Genomic DNA, 17,189 nt, shown 5'->3' with positions numbered 1-17,189 from the left:
ACCTGTCTGTGGGGTGTTTTCCTGGGCTTCAGGCTGCTCTCCAGCAGGATGCAGCTCTCTCGTGGCATCCTTGTGGCATGCAGGCGTCCCAAGGAGAAGACACCTCCTTGCTAAGGCCATGTCCGTGCTGCTGGATGTCTGTCTGTGGGCAGCTGGAGTGAGGCCTCGGCAGCCCTGGCTAGGGGGGAAGAGCTGAGATCCTGCTCAGGCCCCCAGGGCCAAGGTAAGGATTCTGTCCAGCCTCACTAGGACTGGGGCTTCTCTGCTCTCAGCTGTCTCCGTTTTTTTCTCAGCGTAACACGAGTATGATCGGTGTCCTAAGCATTACAGGGGGAATTATAAGAAAATACAGCAAATAAAATCTCTCTTGCTCTACAGTGTGGTCGGATGAGTTGTTTGCAAAAAGACTGCATGGCTCATTGATCTGACAAGTGGACTGCACTTGAGTTTCCCCCACGGTCCTGCTTCCCTCCTGCTGCACAGCAGGAAGGACTCCTCTGGAGCCCACAGCAGCCCCTGCTCCCAGTGTCACACGCAGCCAGCACCACCCAGAGCTCAAGCAAGAGAGCTGCAGAAAGGTTCTCATGCAAAGAGAGAGGCTTATCTGCGGGCTTTCCAGGAGATGAAATAGGTTTTCCTCATTGAAGTCTGTTCTATTTTTTTTTCTCCTCTTCAAAGATACCTGTGTCCAAAGTCAGCAAATGCCCAACAGCAGCTCTGTGAGCGAGTTCCTCCTGCTGGCATTCGCAGACACGCGCGAGCTGCGGCTCCTGCACTTCGTGCTCTTCCTGGGCATCTCCCTGGCTGCCCTCCTGGGCAACGGCCTCATCCTCACCGCCGTAGCCTGCGACCACCGCCTCCACACCCCCATGTACTTCTTCCTCCTCAACCTCGCCCTTCTCGACCTGGGCTGCATCTCCACCACTCTGCCCAAAGGCATGGCCAATGCCCTCTGGGACACCAGGGCCATCTCTTACCACGGGTGTGCTGCACAGGTCTTCTTTTTTGTCTTCTTGGTTGGAGCAGAGTATTCCCTCCTCACCGTCATGGCCTACGACCGCTACGTTGCCATCTGCAAGCCCCTGCACTACGGGAGCCTCCTGGGCAGCAGAGCTTGTGCCCAGATGGCAGCAGCTGCCTGGGGCAGTGGCTTTCTCAGTGCTGTCCTGCACACAGCCAATACATTTTCCCTGTCCCTCTGCCTTGGAAACGCAGTGGCCCAGTTCTTCTGTGAGATCCCCCAGATCCTCAAGCTCTCCTGCTCAGATGCCTACCTCAGGGAAGTTGCTGTACTCTTATTTACTCTTTCTTTAATCTTTGCTTGTTTTGTTTTCATTATGTTGTCCTATATACGGATTTTCAGGGCTGTGCTGAGGATTCCCTCTGAGAAGGACCAGCACAAAGCCTTTTCCACGTGCCTCCCTCATCTGGTTGTGGTCTCTCTGACTGTCAGCACTGGCATGTTTGCCTACCTGAAGCCCCCCTCCATCTCCTCTCCCTCCCTGGACCTGTTGGTGGCCGCTCTATTCTCGGTGGTGGCTCCAGCAGTGAACCCCTTCATCTACAGCATGAGAAACAAGGACCTCAAGAATGCCTTGTGGAAACTGATGACTTGATTTGCTTCGGAAGCAATAATTTCACAGTCTGTTTCTGCAGATTACTCAGAATATCACTTACACAGAACAACCTATATTCCCTTTTTTGTTGTTTTTGTGTGTGTGAGTGTGTATTTTTAGTACTGGTATTACTTAGTTTTGTGTTTTGTTTTGTTTTGTTTGTTTGTTTTTTTTCAGGTTAGGTTGCCCAATAAAATGTCATTTTTGTCCCACTCCCAATTCTGTACGTGTGTTTAGTGTATGTACTGAGTCTCTGTCCATGTGGAATTATGGTCTCTGTGAACTTTTAACGAAATAAAACAGCCTACACTGCCTTCTTTGTCTGATGTCCTTCCTCTGAGACCTGGTCTGGCTCTGCTGGGGCAGTGCCCATTTGCAGAGGAAAAGAGTCCCATTCCAGCAGCACAGCCAGGGAGCACCAGCGCTTGGGGCATGCCAAGCTGCTCTCTTGCCTCTGCCGCCCTCTCCTGCTGGTGGGGCCAGGCCCGGCTGCTCCTGGAGCTTGGTGCCAGTGCTGTTGTGGGGCTGTGCTGGGACTGCTGGCAGGTTAATGTTTCTTGCAGAGGGAATTAGCATCTGCCAGCAGAGTCCAGGGTATTGGCCGGAGCAGCATGAGCCCATAAAACAGGTGGAGCCCGCAGAGCATGAGCCTGTGCAAGGTGAATTTAGCAGAGCTCAAGTGCTCAAGCTGCTGCCAACAGGCAGAGGAGAGCTCTGCAGCCCCACGACACGCAGTAGCCCCAGCAAAGGAGGCTGGTGACTGATTCCTTGCAGCCTTGGGCAATGACAGTGACCCCATGAGCTGGGTCTGCCTCCCAGCCTGCCCAGCATGGCCCTGCAGTGTCCCCGTGCCCTGGGCACCACAGCCCCCTTGCTCTGCAGAGCAGCACCGCCAGCTCGGGCTGGGGCAGGGGCTGGGAGGGCGCTTCCCAGAGTGTCTTCTAGGCCAGCTTCAGGCACACAACATCTGCATGTCAGAGTGATCTTTGCTGTGTGCAAGGAGCTGAGAGACCAACAACAGTCATGGGGCTGGAACATTGCCTGCAAGGTCCCACCTGCCCTAGCACCTCCCAGAACTGGCACGGAACTGGTTCACATGCATCAGAGGGTCTGGGAGCCCAGCAGCAGTGCCATGGGCTTGAAGGATCACAATCAGATTACTTCTACCTGGGCAGGTCCTAGGCGAAAAAGGGGGTGTTTTGTAGGTATGATATTATGAGGCGGTGGTGCCTCAGAAATTCTAAGTCCAGCAGGAAGTGAATGGCTGTTAAATGGCCTTTGAGGTGGCTTCTTGGAGAAATAGCTGGCAGCTCATCCCTTGACTCCCGGCTGGGATCTATGCCATTAGGCTCATATCTGCAAAAGTACCTGAAAGGCAAGCAGAAGGCACTTGCTGTGCCTGTAGTTTGTGAGATCCGCTCTTTCCGAGTATCTGGTAGGCCCCATAAAGGAAGAGGTCTTGGATAGGGCTTGTCATGTCAGAGGTGTCAGCTTTTGCCTGAAGTCATCCTTCAGGACTGCTTTCAGTTTTCAACACAGAGGGGGCCACTGCCTCCAAGATGCCTGGGGTAAACTGAACCATGCACGAGGGCCTGGAAAAAGTTACCCTGGCTGCATAGGAGCCATTCTATATCCAAAAGCTGGAGGCAGGAAACAAATTTTTAGCGTGGTACGGAGCTGCAGGGCACATTGTGCAGGGTGTTCCTGCAGCCTTTATGTTCTTTTCCATCCTGGCTTCGGTGCTGCGTCTGTCTTAAGAAAGGAGTAGCCAACAGAGGTAAGACAGACACTGTGAGATCATGAAAGCCATCAGAAAACTACCCCTAAGAAGATGACTGATATGGGGAGGTCAGAAGAAGCCTGGCCAGGAGAAATGTGAGATTTGGGAGAGAGTAGAGGCCAGCAGGAATCAATGATTTCTGGGAGGCTAGAAGGTTCAGGCAATGTTGATTCTGCTGTAGCACTGACTTAAAAGAGTCATGTAAAGACCTTGCCCTATTTTAACCAGCAACATTAATCCTTAAACCTAAATGCTACTGTACACACTGTCAGGAATCCACTACTCTAATGCCTGACCTCAACGCATCCCTTGAAGCCAAAATTCATCACATAGCCCCTTCCCCTTGTTTTTACTCTCTTAATCACTCTGATCCCTGACCTTAACACTAGCATTAAAATGCTCTTTTTAACCCTAGGAAACTGCCTGAGAGACCTAAACAAAACCCTAAACCACAAAGCTTGTCCATACCCTAAACACAGACCTGATACCCACATAAGAATACCAAAACATTCCCATTCAAACTTTGCTTAATCTTTAACCCAGTAAGGTGGGCCCTAGTCCCTAATCATATACATGAACACCTAACACCCAAAACCCCTGTTCCTGTGCATTAGCCTCCTCACCTTCAGCCCCTCTACTAAGCCTTAACTTTAGGCCCGTCATCCCTTGGGACAGGGCAGGAACCATGAGGTTGCTCTGCAGTCATGGCACTCAAAGCTGAATGTGAGGGGCCATGGATCTCATCAGATTGTGGGCCACAAGGAGGAGACAGGGGAGAATGCTCTGATGAGCTCAGCTCTGCCTCAGGAAGTCCTGCACCAGCAGGAGCAATGTGACTGTGGCAGTGACTGTAAGGTCACTTCTGTCCCTGCAGAAGATAGGGCAGCAGCAGGAACATGTCACAGAAAGGGACTGAGAGGTCACTTCTGTCTGTAGGTGGCAGGTCACCCTTGACTTAGAGCTGGGATCGGTACTTTTCGGCTGACATCTGCCAGTGGCCCTGGTAGGCCAGCAAAAGGCACCTGGCTGGCATGCTGACTGTGGGATCCCCTCTGCCTACATACCCAGGAGGACCCATGCAGAAAGAAGGCCCACATATGGGTTGTCCTGTCCCTTCTGCTTGAGTCCATGACTGGACAGCAGCAGGCCCATGGCTTGGAAGATGCTGGTGCGGTGACTTCTGTCTGGTTGGCTGACAGGCCGCAAGGAGCCTGATGGATTGGGATGCCTACTTTAGGAGGGGGTTCCACCCTGATGGAGCTTTCTTTTGTAGTAGAAAAGAGTAGGAGAGAAAAAACTGCCACAAAGTGCACTTTGGAATGTTGGTGCTGGCCACGAGGAGGAAGAACTGTCCCTCAGAGTGTTGTGCTGCGTTGCCAGAGGTCACCCAAAGAGCGTCTGTGATCAGAGCATGGCTTTGTGTGAGAAGGAGCAGCTGGGGAGGGTTGATGAGACACTGGTGAAATGATGGAAATGCTGGGATGAGAGCAAGGTGGTGAACAGAGACGGGTGTCTACAGTCCTCAAAGAAATAGGTGAAAGTCATCAAAGTCAACAAAGTGCTCTGCCGGGCACTACCCAGCCCAGCCCGGCCCCTGCCCACCTCTCCCCACCACCCTGCCCTCTCTCCAGCCCAGCCCAGCCCAGCAGCCCAGGCTGGGCTGGCCCCATGGCAATGCCCTCCACAGGCTGCTGCAGGGCTCTGGGCACGGCCACCCCAGCCCCAGCCCCTCACAAGGCACCGCAGCTGCTGGGACAAAGTGTGGTGGTTTTACTCAGGTGGGCAGCCGAGCTCCACCACAACCGCTCTCTCACTGCCCCTCTCCTCAAAGAGGAAGGGGGAGAAAATACAACACAGAGAACTCGAGGTTTGAGATGAGAAAGGTTTAATTAAATGGAAAGGGAATGGGGAGGAAAAAAAAAAAAAAAAGAAACAAAAGAAACAATCAGTCCGCGCGGGAGCACGGAGAGAGGGAAAAAAAAATTATTCTCTACTTCCCATCAACGAGCGGTGTTCAGCCACGTCCTGGGAAGCAGGGCCTGAGGGTCCGAGCCACGGCTGCGCTCGCGTCAGGCAGCACCCTGGGGTGTCACCAAGTGACGTCACAATGGGTGCCCACCCAGCCCAGGCGCGTGTCACAGTGGCACCCATTGTGACGTCACTTGGTGACACCCCAGGGCTCCGCCTTATAAGAGCGCAGCCGTGGCTCGGACCCTCAGTGTCGGTGCACGGCAGTGACGGACAGGGCAGGAGCACAGGGCCTTCGAGGAGTCCCCGAGCATAGCCCACGTCCCACAATGCCGCAACCGCCCGCCCAGAGGAGACGCCGGTTTATCCTTGTTTCTCCCTCTCCAGAGGCTGCTTCTGAAGGGGAGTCGCAGCTGCTGGATCGCAGTGAGTCTTAGGGATGGGGTGGGGAGGGTTGGGGACACAGAGACCCCTGCCTGACTCCAGGACTCCTTCCCTGGGTAAAGCGGCGCTTGGGCTGACGGGGCCGAGCTTCCTCCGCAGCACCACAGAATCCCAGGACGCTTTGGGCTGGGGGGGACCTCGGCGATCACGATGCTTCCCCCCAGCCCAGGCTGCCCAAAGCCCACCCAGCCTGGCCGTGGGCAGTGCCAGGGAGGGGGCACCGCAGCCTGCGCCAAGGCCTCACTGCCCTGGGCGTGAAGGAGAGAAATCCCTGCCTGTCTGAAAGAAACCTGCCCTCTTTGAGGTTAAGGCCGTCACCCCTTGTCCTGTCGCTGCAGTCCATGATGAAGATCCCCCCCCAGCTTTCCTGGAGGCCCCTTTGGGCACGGGGAGGCCGCAGCGAGGTCCCCCCACAGCCTTCTCCAGGCTCCACAAGCCCAGCTCCCTCAGCCTCTCTTCCCAGCGGAGCTGCTGCAGCCTCTGGGCATCCCCGCGGCCTCCCCACGGCCTTCTGGGGCTGGGGCCCTTCCTCTCCTCACCCCTGCATTCAGCCCCTCTCTGCAGCACTCTTTGCTTTCCTCCTTTCCAGGTAAGGCATGGAAACTGTGCAGAGACAAGGCCGTGGAATTCATCAGGGCGTATGTCAGAGGCACAGAAAAGGTAATGGCAGCCGCTTGCATCACAGCTGTGCTCCTGGCGCTGCCCTCCAGGGGTCCCACACAGCCCCAGACCCCTCAAGGCTTTGGTCCTGCTGGCCGTGGGTGTCCCCCTAATGCTCTGTTGTTGTCTTTGTGGCTGCCAGGACGACGAGGAGCAGAAGATGCTGTTCCTCAGCAAAATCTGCGATCTGTGCAGATGTGTCACAGAGAGGGGTGTGCCGCTGAACTTGCATGGCTTCTGCAGCAAACATAAGCTGGTGGAGAACATCATGGTGAGAGGATGCGCAGCGGGTTGGGGAAGGGGCAAGGCCCCCCGGCACCAGCCCCCTGGGAGGCGAGGGCTGGGGCAGCGCTGGCTCTGCTGCTGCTGGGTGCCGGCGGCTCCAAGGTCTCATCCTGCTTGTGCTCTGCAGGCGCTGCTGGAAAAGGAGCCCGTGGACAGCTTGCGCACAGCATTCCGGCAGAAGGCCATGGAGACTGTCGCCCTCCTCAGGTGCATGCCCAGCCCCTGGTGGCAATGTCCTGGTGGCCCTGAAGCTGGCAGGGAGGCTGCCCGTCCCTCCCAGGGATGCCTGGCCAAGGTCCGTGTCCTCCTTCATAAGCCTCGAGGCACTGCGTCCAACAGGCTCCTCTCTCTCTCTCCTTCAGCAACACCGTACCAACAGCACTGCGTGGCAAAAAGAAGAGACTCCTGCTTGTGTGCTGCAAGAGCATCTTCTTTCTGCCTCCCGAGTCAGATGTGCCAGAGACAGAAAGAGCGCTCTTCACTGAGGTATGTGCTGGGTGAGGTACCGGCACCCCCAGTCCTGCTGAGCTGCTGCCTTCCTTCCCCGTGCTGACACAACCAGAGACCAGTGCAGGGCCGGGGCCCAGATTTGCTTTCCCAGCCTCGCCCCTTCCCCGACCTGATCTTGTGCTGCAGGAGGTCTGCACACAGCAGCTTTTTAGCCCCAAAGCCACCCCTGAACTCCCGAGGGGCTCAGAGCCAGCTCCTGGGGGTGAGGAGGGCCACAGAAATAATTCGATGCTCTTCTGTCCTCCCTGCAGACTATGAAAGCCATGGACACCATGCTGGCGGCCTTCGTACGCAACTTCCCCATCGCCAGTTTCAGCACAGAGTTGGAGAATATGTTGAAGGTTTGGCATTTGCAAAGAATTTCCAAAGAATCCTCTCAGGTCTCATTTGCAGACCACTGTCAACCCAGCAACTTCTCTCCTCGCAGGCGCTGCTGCACTTTGCCCACTCCAAAAACCCAGCTGTGCGTGAGAGAGCTGTGAGGATGATTGAGACGCTGGGTGATTTCATCCTCTTGTATTTTGAGGCCGAGGTAAGGCACAAGGAACCCTCCACCCTTTCCTGCATCCCAGAGCATCCTGCCACTCAGGGGTGCCTGTGAGGCAAGCCTCGATGCACGTGAGTGCCTCAGAACCGTGAATCGAGGGTCTTCGTCCCTCCTTCGCCCCTGCTCTTCCCTTCCCAGGCCGTGCTCTCTCAGGGACCGGCTCTGCCTCCACTAAGCCCTTTGTCTCTCCTCCCTTCCTCACCCAGATCACAGATGACTATGAAAACTATAGCGATGATGATTCCAGAGAGCTCTACATCCCCATCCTGGGACAGCTGCTGGGCATCCTCTTCATTTTCACCAGTGACAAAGATTCCATCAGATTCACAGCTTTAGAAACTCTTTCTCACATATACAACATCATCAGAAAAGGAAGAGGTAAGAAGGTGTGGTGGGCAGCGTCCGTCTGCACACAAACATCTACTGATTTGTCTACTTGTTTTCCCCGAGTTTAGTGGGGACTGTTAGTGTTAGGTTAGAGGTTGGACTCGATGATCTTGAGGTCTCTTCCAACCTAGAAATTCTGTGATTCTGTGAGTATTGAGAAGGATTGTTTTTGTGCTTGGTGGAGGCTGCCCACGGAATTCTGCCAGGTTCCCTGGCCTCCTCTGCTCCTCACAGCAGCTTCCCGCAGCATTCTGGCTATCGTTTTCCGCAGAAGCTAGACGCTCACCTGCCGTCCAGGAGCAGTTCTCTGCTGCTGTCCTTCCCAACCCTCCCCAGATCACCTACCACGCTGTTTTGTGGTCTCCCCCAGTCTAAGCCATCAATCGATGAGCACTTCCCAAACGGCATCTTCCCCGAGGAGTGAACAGCAGAGCCAGCCGTGCATCACCAGGGATGGTGACGCCCTCCAGAATGCTCCCTGACTGTTTGCTCCCTGCCGTCTTAAAGGCAGGTGTCAGGGGGCTTCCTGCACATCCTGACCCCGAGCAGAAGGGGGTCTGTGACACGCTGCTACCCCCACGGCACCCAACGCCATTGCTTCTCCTCCTTCTGCATCATCCCTGAGGTCCCTCTTGCTCCCAGCACTCCTCACCTTGTGCTTTACATCCCTGCCCACCACTCTCCTCGCCGGGGGTCTGAGCCTCCCTCCTCAGCCATTCCTAGTGAAAGTGCTTTTCACCATTTGGCAAGCTTGTTGGCAAAGATGCTCTTCCCTACTGACTCTTCGCTGTTTCCCCCTGTTTAGAATGCATATTGAGAGCGGACATGGTAAATTATGCAGTGAGACACAAGAAATTGGAGTATGCAAAACTTCCATTTTCTATAACATCAACTCCGTGTGAAATTGCCAAGGTAATGAGCTCTGGCCTTGCTGGGGATCTTGTCCGCAGCATCAGCAGGCATCTCGTGTGAGCAAAGGGGTCCAGAACCGGTGGGGCTGGCACGGCCTCACTCGCCCTGCTGAGAGGGTTCCTCTTGTCCCCAGGCTGGGGCTATGCGAAGGCTGCTCCCCTGTGTCCCGGCAGCAGCTCCAGCCCTCCTGGCCACCAGCAAGCCCTGGTTACCTGCAGGGCCAGCACTCTGGCCCCATATGCCCCATCCTCACCCCTTCCCCCGAGGGCCCTCTCTCCAGAGCTGCCCTTGCTGCTCAGCTAAGCAGCACCCTTGGGACACTCAGTGAGGCATGTCTTCGCTCCTCCTTCTTCCCACAGCGGTTTGGAGGACATCTCTTCCCTGATGAGAGGCTGGACATCGTCCTCACAGCCCTTGAAGCTTTACAAGACTCCAGCATCCATGACAAGCAGGGGGCCTGCAGCGTGCTGGACGCAGCCTTGGAGGTCCCTGACTACTGGCTGACAGATGTAAGTGGCCTGTGGCCATGGCCCTGCCCTTGAGCTCTTCCAGGCGTGGTTCCTCTCTCCTTCCCTGCCTCCCTCCCTGCCTCCCTCGCACATCGGGGTCTCTTGGGCTCCAGAAGCCACCTGAAGCCAGCAGAGAGCAATGGAAGGGGCCAAAGTTTGAGTGGCAGCTGTGGCAATGGCTGCGGTCTGCTGGCAACACCATTCCCACTTTGTCCCCCAAGGTGCCAAAGATCATGGAGTGCATCAGGAGAAACCTGGGCAGCATCCACACGGCATCGGCGCGGCAGTGCCTGGACTCCCTGCTTCTCAGGCTGACCAACATGATGCCCAGGGAAGAAGCCAAGAACCTGCTGCAGTTCTCTCCGCCACGTGACAGGTCCTGGCCTTAACATCCTTGAGGGCTTGTTCCGCGTCGGGAGATGCACCTGGAGACTCTCTGCTTGCCACACCAATGGCAAAGGGCAGGACATCCCCAAGGAGCACAGCCCTCCTTCCCACCAATGTGTTCCAGCCCTACTGGGCCAGCCAGGGCTGCAGCAGCCCAGCTGTCCAAGGCAGCCCAGAGTCCCCCTGCCCCCAGGGAACACCAGCTCAGCCCCCTCCTGCCTGCCCAGGCTGGGCCCTCAGTGCTCCCCAAGTCACAGGGGCTGCAGGACAGCCTGGGTCCTCTGGGGCTGGCCCAGTTTGTGGCCCTGCGGCTGAGGCAGCCTCACTGACAGAGGATTCTGGGCTTGCAGCACTGACCTGGCCATGTGGGAGGTGATCCTGGCCATGCCGAGGACCTTGGAGAATGTTTTAAACATCGTGTTGCTAGGCATCTCGCTGTGCCAGTGGTGCAAGGAAGTCACCGAAGACACCTGCATCCGTCGCTTGGCTGTGAGTTCCCAGATGAAACCTTGCTCCCAGCAGGGCTACGTGTGCCCCTTCAGGCACACAGGCACAGCCCTGTGCCCATCTACCCCCAAACTGCCAGCTCCCGCAGGACGTACGGACACATGGTCCCTGGGACCGGCAAGCCCCCGTAGCTCCCCGCGCCTGGTGCCTCTTTGGTGCCAGCTGGCGCTGCCCCATCCCTGCCCAAAGGTGGGAGAAGAAGAGGCTGCAGGGGGCCCTGCAGGCCCTGCCAGGCTCTCACTGCTCTTTCTTGCAGATGCTGGGCCACAATCACATTTTTTTGGAGGACTTTGGTAACCCAGTGCACCTCCAGAGCTACCTGAGGCACCCAAGACCAGAGATGCGCTTGATGGTTCTGAAAGGGCTCTGCACCGTGTCAGAGAGCCCTAAGAAGGTGAGCGGGCCATCGTCAAGCAAAGCCATGTTGGCAGCCTGGGGCTTTGCTCTTCTGCCCTCCTGTCCCTCCCCGCTGCCAGGAAGCAAGGCAGGAGGCTGGTGCTCAGGAACCAGAGCCCTTTGCCCAGGGTGGTCTCTCACTGCCTCACGGAAGGGAAATGGTGTCTTTCCTACAGGCAAGGAAAATTCAGGTCCTGCTGCCAGACATTGTGGAGGCCCTGCAGGACACCAACACAGACATGGTGCTGAAGGCCCTGCTTGTGCTGAGAAACGTGATGGCTCATGTGGAGAGGTGGAAGGACAGTGGCCTGGCTCTGCAGCTGGCTGAGAAGCTCCTGCCACTCTTTGACCACGTAAGTGTGCTGCGGGAGCCCGAGCCCTCAGCTGGGCCCCCTGTAACGAGGGCTGCCCTTCAGCCCGGCCCTGTGGGCAGCACTCAGGCAGGGCCTTCCCAGTCTCCTCGTCAGCCCAGGCGCTGGGGAGCTCTGCTTGGGCATGGCTGGTGCGGCTGGTGGCGAAAGTGGGGTGGCTGGCGGGCAGCCTGCGATGGCAACCGATTGCGTTGCCCTTCACGGGCACCAGGCCTTGCAGCTGCCCCTGAGCAGCTCCTCTGGGAAGGATCCAGCGCTGAAGCATCTCACAGTGCTGGGAGCTCCCTTCACATCGGCCACGCTAATGCTGAAATTCCTCCTGTCCTCCTCCCTGCCAGGCATCCAGCCAGGTGCGGGAGCACTCCATCTGCCCCTTCCAAGCCGTGGTGGAGGCTGTGCTGCGGCAAAGGACGAAGAAAATGAAGAGGACAGTGCACAGGAGCCTTCTCCCACTCTACTTTCATATGAGAGACCAGAGTGAGAGCGTAGCAAAGGTACAGATCTCAGAGCTGAGCAGTTATGTGGGCAAGGGTGTGCTGATGCCACAGGGTTGCTCTGGGGGATCACAGAATTTCTAGGTTGGAAGAGACCTCAAGTTCATCGAGTCCAGCCTCTGATCTCTTGCTGTGATCTCTGGGATCTCTCTCATTGTGAGCTGCCTCCGATGGTGGCTGTCCCGTGGCCTTGCCTTGGCCACTGAACCCAGTGCACGCTGCCCCCCACCACAGCCTCCCATAACGCGCTGGGAAAGGCTTGCAGCCCTGCCAAGAGGAGGGGACAGAGGGTCTCCTTCCCAAGGCTGTGCTGCTACCTCCCAACCTCTGCTGCTCCGCAGGCCTCTGGGGAAGCTCTCGCCGTGGCTGCAGAGTTTCTGCGATGCAAGGAGCTCAAGCGCTTGGCCCAGACAGAACAGACGTGGAGGATCGGGGAGTGCTTGGTAAGGACCCAACTTGGTTTGCCCCAGCTGGGCAAACGCGCCCGGCCAGAGCCCGCTGCCTGCAGCCGCATCCTCGCTCCCTTCCTGCCAGCACAGAGCCCCAGGGGGCTCTTCTGCAGGCCCCTCTGCCCTCCCTGCCCCCAGGATGCTGGAGGAGACCCTGGAGAGGGTGTGCAAGCCCCGTGACCCTGCGTTCTCTCTCTCTCCAGCTGCAGCAGGACAGAGGCAGAGTAGAAGAATACCTGCAGCAGAGCCAGCCCTACCTGAAGGCCACTCAGACCGACTTGCGACTTGAGGCCGTCAGATTCATTGGTGAGCCCAGCCCCTGGGTCCCTCTTGGGGCAGCCTTTGGCAGCCCCAGGCACTGCCCTGTTGCCCCCAGAGCCCCCTGACTGGGCCCTTGCTCCAGGGTGCAGGAGGGGGCACAGCCTGGCTGGCCAGGCCAGGGGCTGCGCTGCTGGGAGCGTGCTGGGGAGCGGGGCTCTGATGGGGTCTCTGTGTCTAGGTCTTGCTGCGCGCTACTGCGAGGACCAGAGCGAGGAGAAGCTGGAGGAAATCCTCAGCGGTGAGTGAGGGCAGTGGGGGGTGTGCTGGGGCTGGGGGGACAGCGGCAGAGGCCCCCGTGCCTTGCCCTGCTCCAGGGAAATGCTTCGGGGCGGAGGAGCAATGCAGCCATAGGAACGAGGGAGAGGAGACGGGGTAGCCTGTGGTGTCAGGGAATGGCCTCCCAGCCTGGAGCTGGGCAGTGCCGCTGAAAGGGTTGAGTGTCCCTGAGGAAGAGTCAGGGGAAAGGGCAGTAAGGCTGACAGAAGGTGGGAGCCTGTTGTAGAGCACGCAACCAGGACGAAGAGGGAGATGAGACAGCCTACAAGCAGCTAGGAGCAGGGTCACGATCGCTAGCCCTTGCTCTCATGGGGAAGCACAATAGCGAGAGGAAAGAGTCCAGGAGATTCCTGGAGTGTGTGAATCCTCCCAAGGGATGGAGGCAGGTGGTGAGGGAACCAGCTTGTGAAGGTGCCCCACTTGACCTGTGGTGCGCAGGTGGGGAAGGACTGGTGGCTGCATTTGGGACATTGCTGAGCAGCAGCTTTCAACAGATTCCTTTGTCCCTCCTGCTCCTCCTGGCCTGGGGAAGAGTCGAGTGGGGCTGGCATGCTCTGCAGGGGATGCCTGGGGATCTCTGCAAGGAGTGGGTTTTCATCTCTGCTCTTCTTTCTTTTGCAGTCCTCCGGCCTTCAGAGAACGACCCGGAACCCATGGTCCGTTCCCTGGCAGTTGAAACCACCCTGATCCTGACGTCAAGGCATACCGCAACGTCAGGACGGAGATTTCCACTGCTGTGGTGCTGCTGCTGCTAGCCCCGCAGCAGTCCTCAAAAGAGCAATATATATTTTAATAGAACTAGGTTGTTGTCTCGTTATTCCAGCAGCTCCTTCACAGTGACTCGGTGCCATGACGCTGAGCTAACTTGGAGGCCACCAAGGACCCTGAGAAGTTCCCTCTGTTCCCCTGAGAAGGCAACTTCCTTGTGAGGGGAACAGAGGGCCCTATTTGTTAGCCTGACCCTACCCGTAGGGAAGTCTGCTGCCTCCCTGGGGCTAGGGTCATGGACGTTGCCAGAAAGCTTCCCAACCTGGTTTTCCCCTCTGATTACTATCGTCTTTTGATAGTCCAGGCCGGCAGTGATAATACTGAAGATAGAAGCCTGAAGACTATCAAGCGGGACTTTAGGGGACTGGGACGGGTAGTGGATGGAGTGGGAGTTCAGGTGGTGTTTTTGTCCACCCCTACAGTGGCAGGGAGGGGTACAGAGAGGACTCACGACTCACTGGGATCCAGCAACTGCAACTCCTTCTTGCTGTCCTCTGTCAAACCTCTGTTCTCTACCACTAAGCTGTCCTCTGCTGGTCTCCTGTCCTCTACCGGGCTGCTGCCCTTTGACAGCAAGCTGTCCTCTGCTGGGCTTCTGTCCTCTGCCGGCAAAATGTCCTCTACCGGGGTGCTGTCCTCTGCCAGCAAGCTGTCCTCTGCTGGCCGGTTGCTGCCCTCAGAAGACCAGGTCTCCTGCCAGGCCAGCCTGGGCTGCCTGGGGGGCATGTCTCCCTCCTCATCAGATTCAGAAGGAGCCTCTGGAGTGGGAGAGTTCTCAAATAGAAAACAGAGGCTCCTTCGGGCAGGCGTGGGCTATGCTCGGGGACTCCTCGAAGGCCCAGTGCTCCTGCCCTGTCCGTCACTGCCGTGCACCGACGCTGAGGGTCCGAGCCACAGCTGCAGTCATATAAGGCGGACCCCTGGGGTGTCACCAAGGGAGGTCACCAAGGGTCCCATGTGACACGTGCCTGGGCTGGATGGGCCCCACCGGGCGCTGTAAGTTCGTGGGCGACACCAAGCTGGGCAAGGGGATCTGGACAGGCTGGATCAACGGGCCGCATCCAGCTGCGTGGCATTCAAGGCCAAATGCTGGGTTCCACACTTGGAATCATACAATATCCTGAGTTGGAAGGGGGCAGACCTGAAGGGATGAAAGACACGGTCTCCCGATGCCTCTTGAGCAGAAGGCCTTTATTGCCATTTTTCTCTGCTACATATACTTTCCCCGTAACCACATGCGCTGTCCACGCGCCCGAATCAGTCATACAATTCATTAGAGACCCTCAGCCACGCGCCTCAAGCCAGCCAGCAATTGACCACTGCGCAAAGCTCATCTTTAATGCTGTAGCCAAGTTAATTTATCTCCACCTTGTTCAAGTTTTTGTTACTAATGCCTAGTAAAAAAAGGGGCTTTAGGGCTTCGGGGCGACTACTTAAAGGATCAGGGGCACAGGTTGTGTTTGCCTCTGTCCTTCCGATAGGGGGGATCGATGCTGACTGTTGCAGGAAGCACGGCCGAAAGCACGACAGACACCAGTAGAGTCAGATCATGCTCCATTTTATTGCCCGAATAGCCTAACTTTTATAGAGAACTTAACAGGGGTGGACAGTGTTTCACACAAGGTTATTGGTCAAAAGCACTCAGACAAACAACTGCAAGAAAACAACCCCACTTGCAAGAAAACAACCCCCTTGTGATTAGCAGTCACATAGACCTTGTCCTTGAAGCCAGCTACTGGTAACAATATTTTTCTGAGTTCCTCAATTGGGCGATGTGGGAACACTGTCATGGGAACTTCTCATAGTTGCCCTGGTAGCTTGGTTTGCTCAGCTACAGCAAGCCATGGGATTTTTGCTGTTTCAAGAAATCCCTCAACAGCTGACAAGCAGACTCATCACATTAACACGTAGCTTCGGGACTGGCGCAACTGGTAGAACTTTGGGCTTGCTGATCATGGGAGGGTCTATGTGACACTGGCCTGCTACCACCAGATGAGATGCGCCTCCCTGTAGTGGTTTTACCTGGCAAGGTTTTGGTAGCACGGGGCCATAGGAGTGGCTTTTGTGAGAAGGATCTGGAAGCTGCCCCATGTTTGCTAAGGGCCCCTCTGCTGACCAGAGCTGAGCCAATAAGTCACAGAATCACAGAATCACAGAATTTCTAGTTTGGAAGAGACCTCAAGATCATCGAGTCCAACCTCTGACCTAACGCCAACAGTCCCCACTAAACCATATCCCTAAGCTCTACATTTAAACGTCTTTTAAAGACTTCCAGGGATGGTGACTCCACCACTTCCCTGGGCAGCCTGTTCCAGTGTCTAACAACCCTTTCGGTAAAGAAGTTCTTCCTAAGATCCAACCTAAAACTCCCCTGGCGCAACTTTAGCCCATTCCTCCTCATCCTGTCATCAGGCACGTGGGAGAACAGGCCAACCCCCACCTCACTACAGCCTCCTTTAAGGTATCTGTAGAGAGCGATATGGTCGCCCCTGAGCCTCCTCTTCTCCAGGCTGAACAAGCCCAGCTCCCTCAGCTGCTCCTCGTAGGACTTGTTCTCCAGGCCCCTCACCAGCTTCGTCGCCCTTCTCTGGACCTGCTCAAGCACCTCCATGTCCTTCTTGTAGCGAGGGACCCAAAACTGAACACAGTACTCGAGGTGCGGCCTCACCAGAGCCGAGTACAGGGGGACGATCACCTCCCTAGCCCTGCTGGTCCCACGATTTGCGCCTCTGTGAAAGCATATTTAAGACAGGGAAAAAAAACGCTGCGCCACACAGCAGCTGGGAGAGTGAGAGGAGTGAGGAACGGCCTTGCAGGCGCCAAGGTCAGTGAAGAAGGAGGGGGAGAGGTGCTCCAGGCGCCGGAGCAGAAGTCCCCTGCGGCCTGTGGTGAGGACCCTGGTGAAGCAGGTTGTCTCCCTGCAGCCTCATGGAGTACCACGGTGGAGCAGGGTTCCACGCTGCAGCGCGTGGAGGAGACCACGGTGGAGCAGGTGGCCCTGCACCGATGGAGGCTGCGGCCTGTGGAAGACCCCTGCTGGAGCAGATTCTGGGTCGGACCTGTAGCCCGTGGAGAGGAGCCCACGCAGGAGCAGGGGGTCTGGCAGGAGCTGCTGCCCATGGGGGACCCAGGTTGGAGCAGTTTGCTCCTGAGGGATGGACCCCGTGCTACGGACCCATATCTGGAGCAGTTCTGGAAGAGCTGCTGCCTGTGGGAAGCCCACGCCGGATCAGTTCATCAAGGACTGCATCCCGTGGGAGGGATCCCACAGCACAGGGGACGAGAGTGACCGAGAAGGAGCGGCAGAGAAGAAGCACTATAGACTGACCATAACCCCCGTTCCTTCGTTCCCCTGCACTGCTCGGGGGGAGGAGGTGGAAGAGGGTAGACGGGGGAGAAGGTGCTTTTGGCTTCTCTCCTTTGTTTCTCACTTCTCTAGCTTGTTAGTAATAAGCAATAAATCTTACCATCTCCCTATGCTGAGTCTGTTTTGTCCGTCACGATAATTACTGTGCCATCTCCTCGTCCTTATCTCAACCCTTGAGCCCTTTTCATCGTATTTTCTCCCCGTTCCTCTTTGAGGAGGGGTGAAGCTCGGCTGC

At 56.7% G+C, this 17,189-nt stretch overlaps 1 long non-coding RNA gene across 1 annotated transcript; it reads left to right on the top strand.

Moving 5' to 3' along the window:
* The first annotated feature begins 6,613 nt into the window (after positions 1–6,613).
* Positions 6,614–7,326, top strand: LOC140000377 (uncharacterized). Its single transcript, XR_011805522.1, has 3 exons — positions 6,614–6,739; positions 6,881–6,960; positions 7,116–7,326. It is a non-coding gene; the product is annotated as an uncharacterized lncRNA (long non-coding RNA).
* Positions 7,327–17,189: the final 9,863 nt, after the last annotated feature.

This window comes from Anas platyrhynchos, chromosome 33, assembly GCF_047663525.1.
Source record: "Anas platyrhynchos isolate ZD024472 breed Pekin duck chromosome 33, IASCAAS_PekinDuck_T2T, whole genome shotgun sequence".
Taxonomy (NCBI): Eukaryota; Metazoa; Chordata; class Aves; order Anseriformes; family Anatidae; genus Anas; species Anas platyrhynchos.
This window is presented reverse-complemented; position numbering and strand designations above follow the sequence as displayed.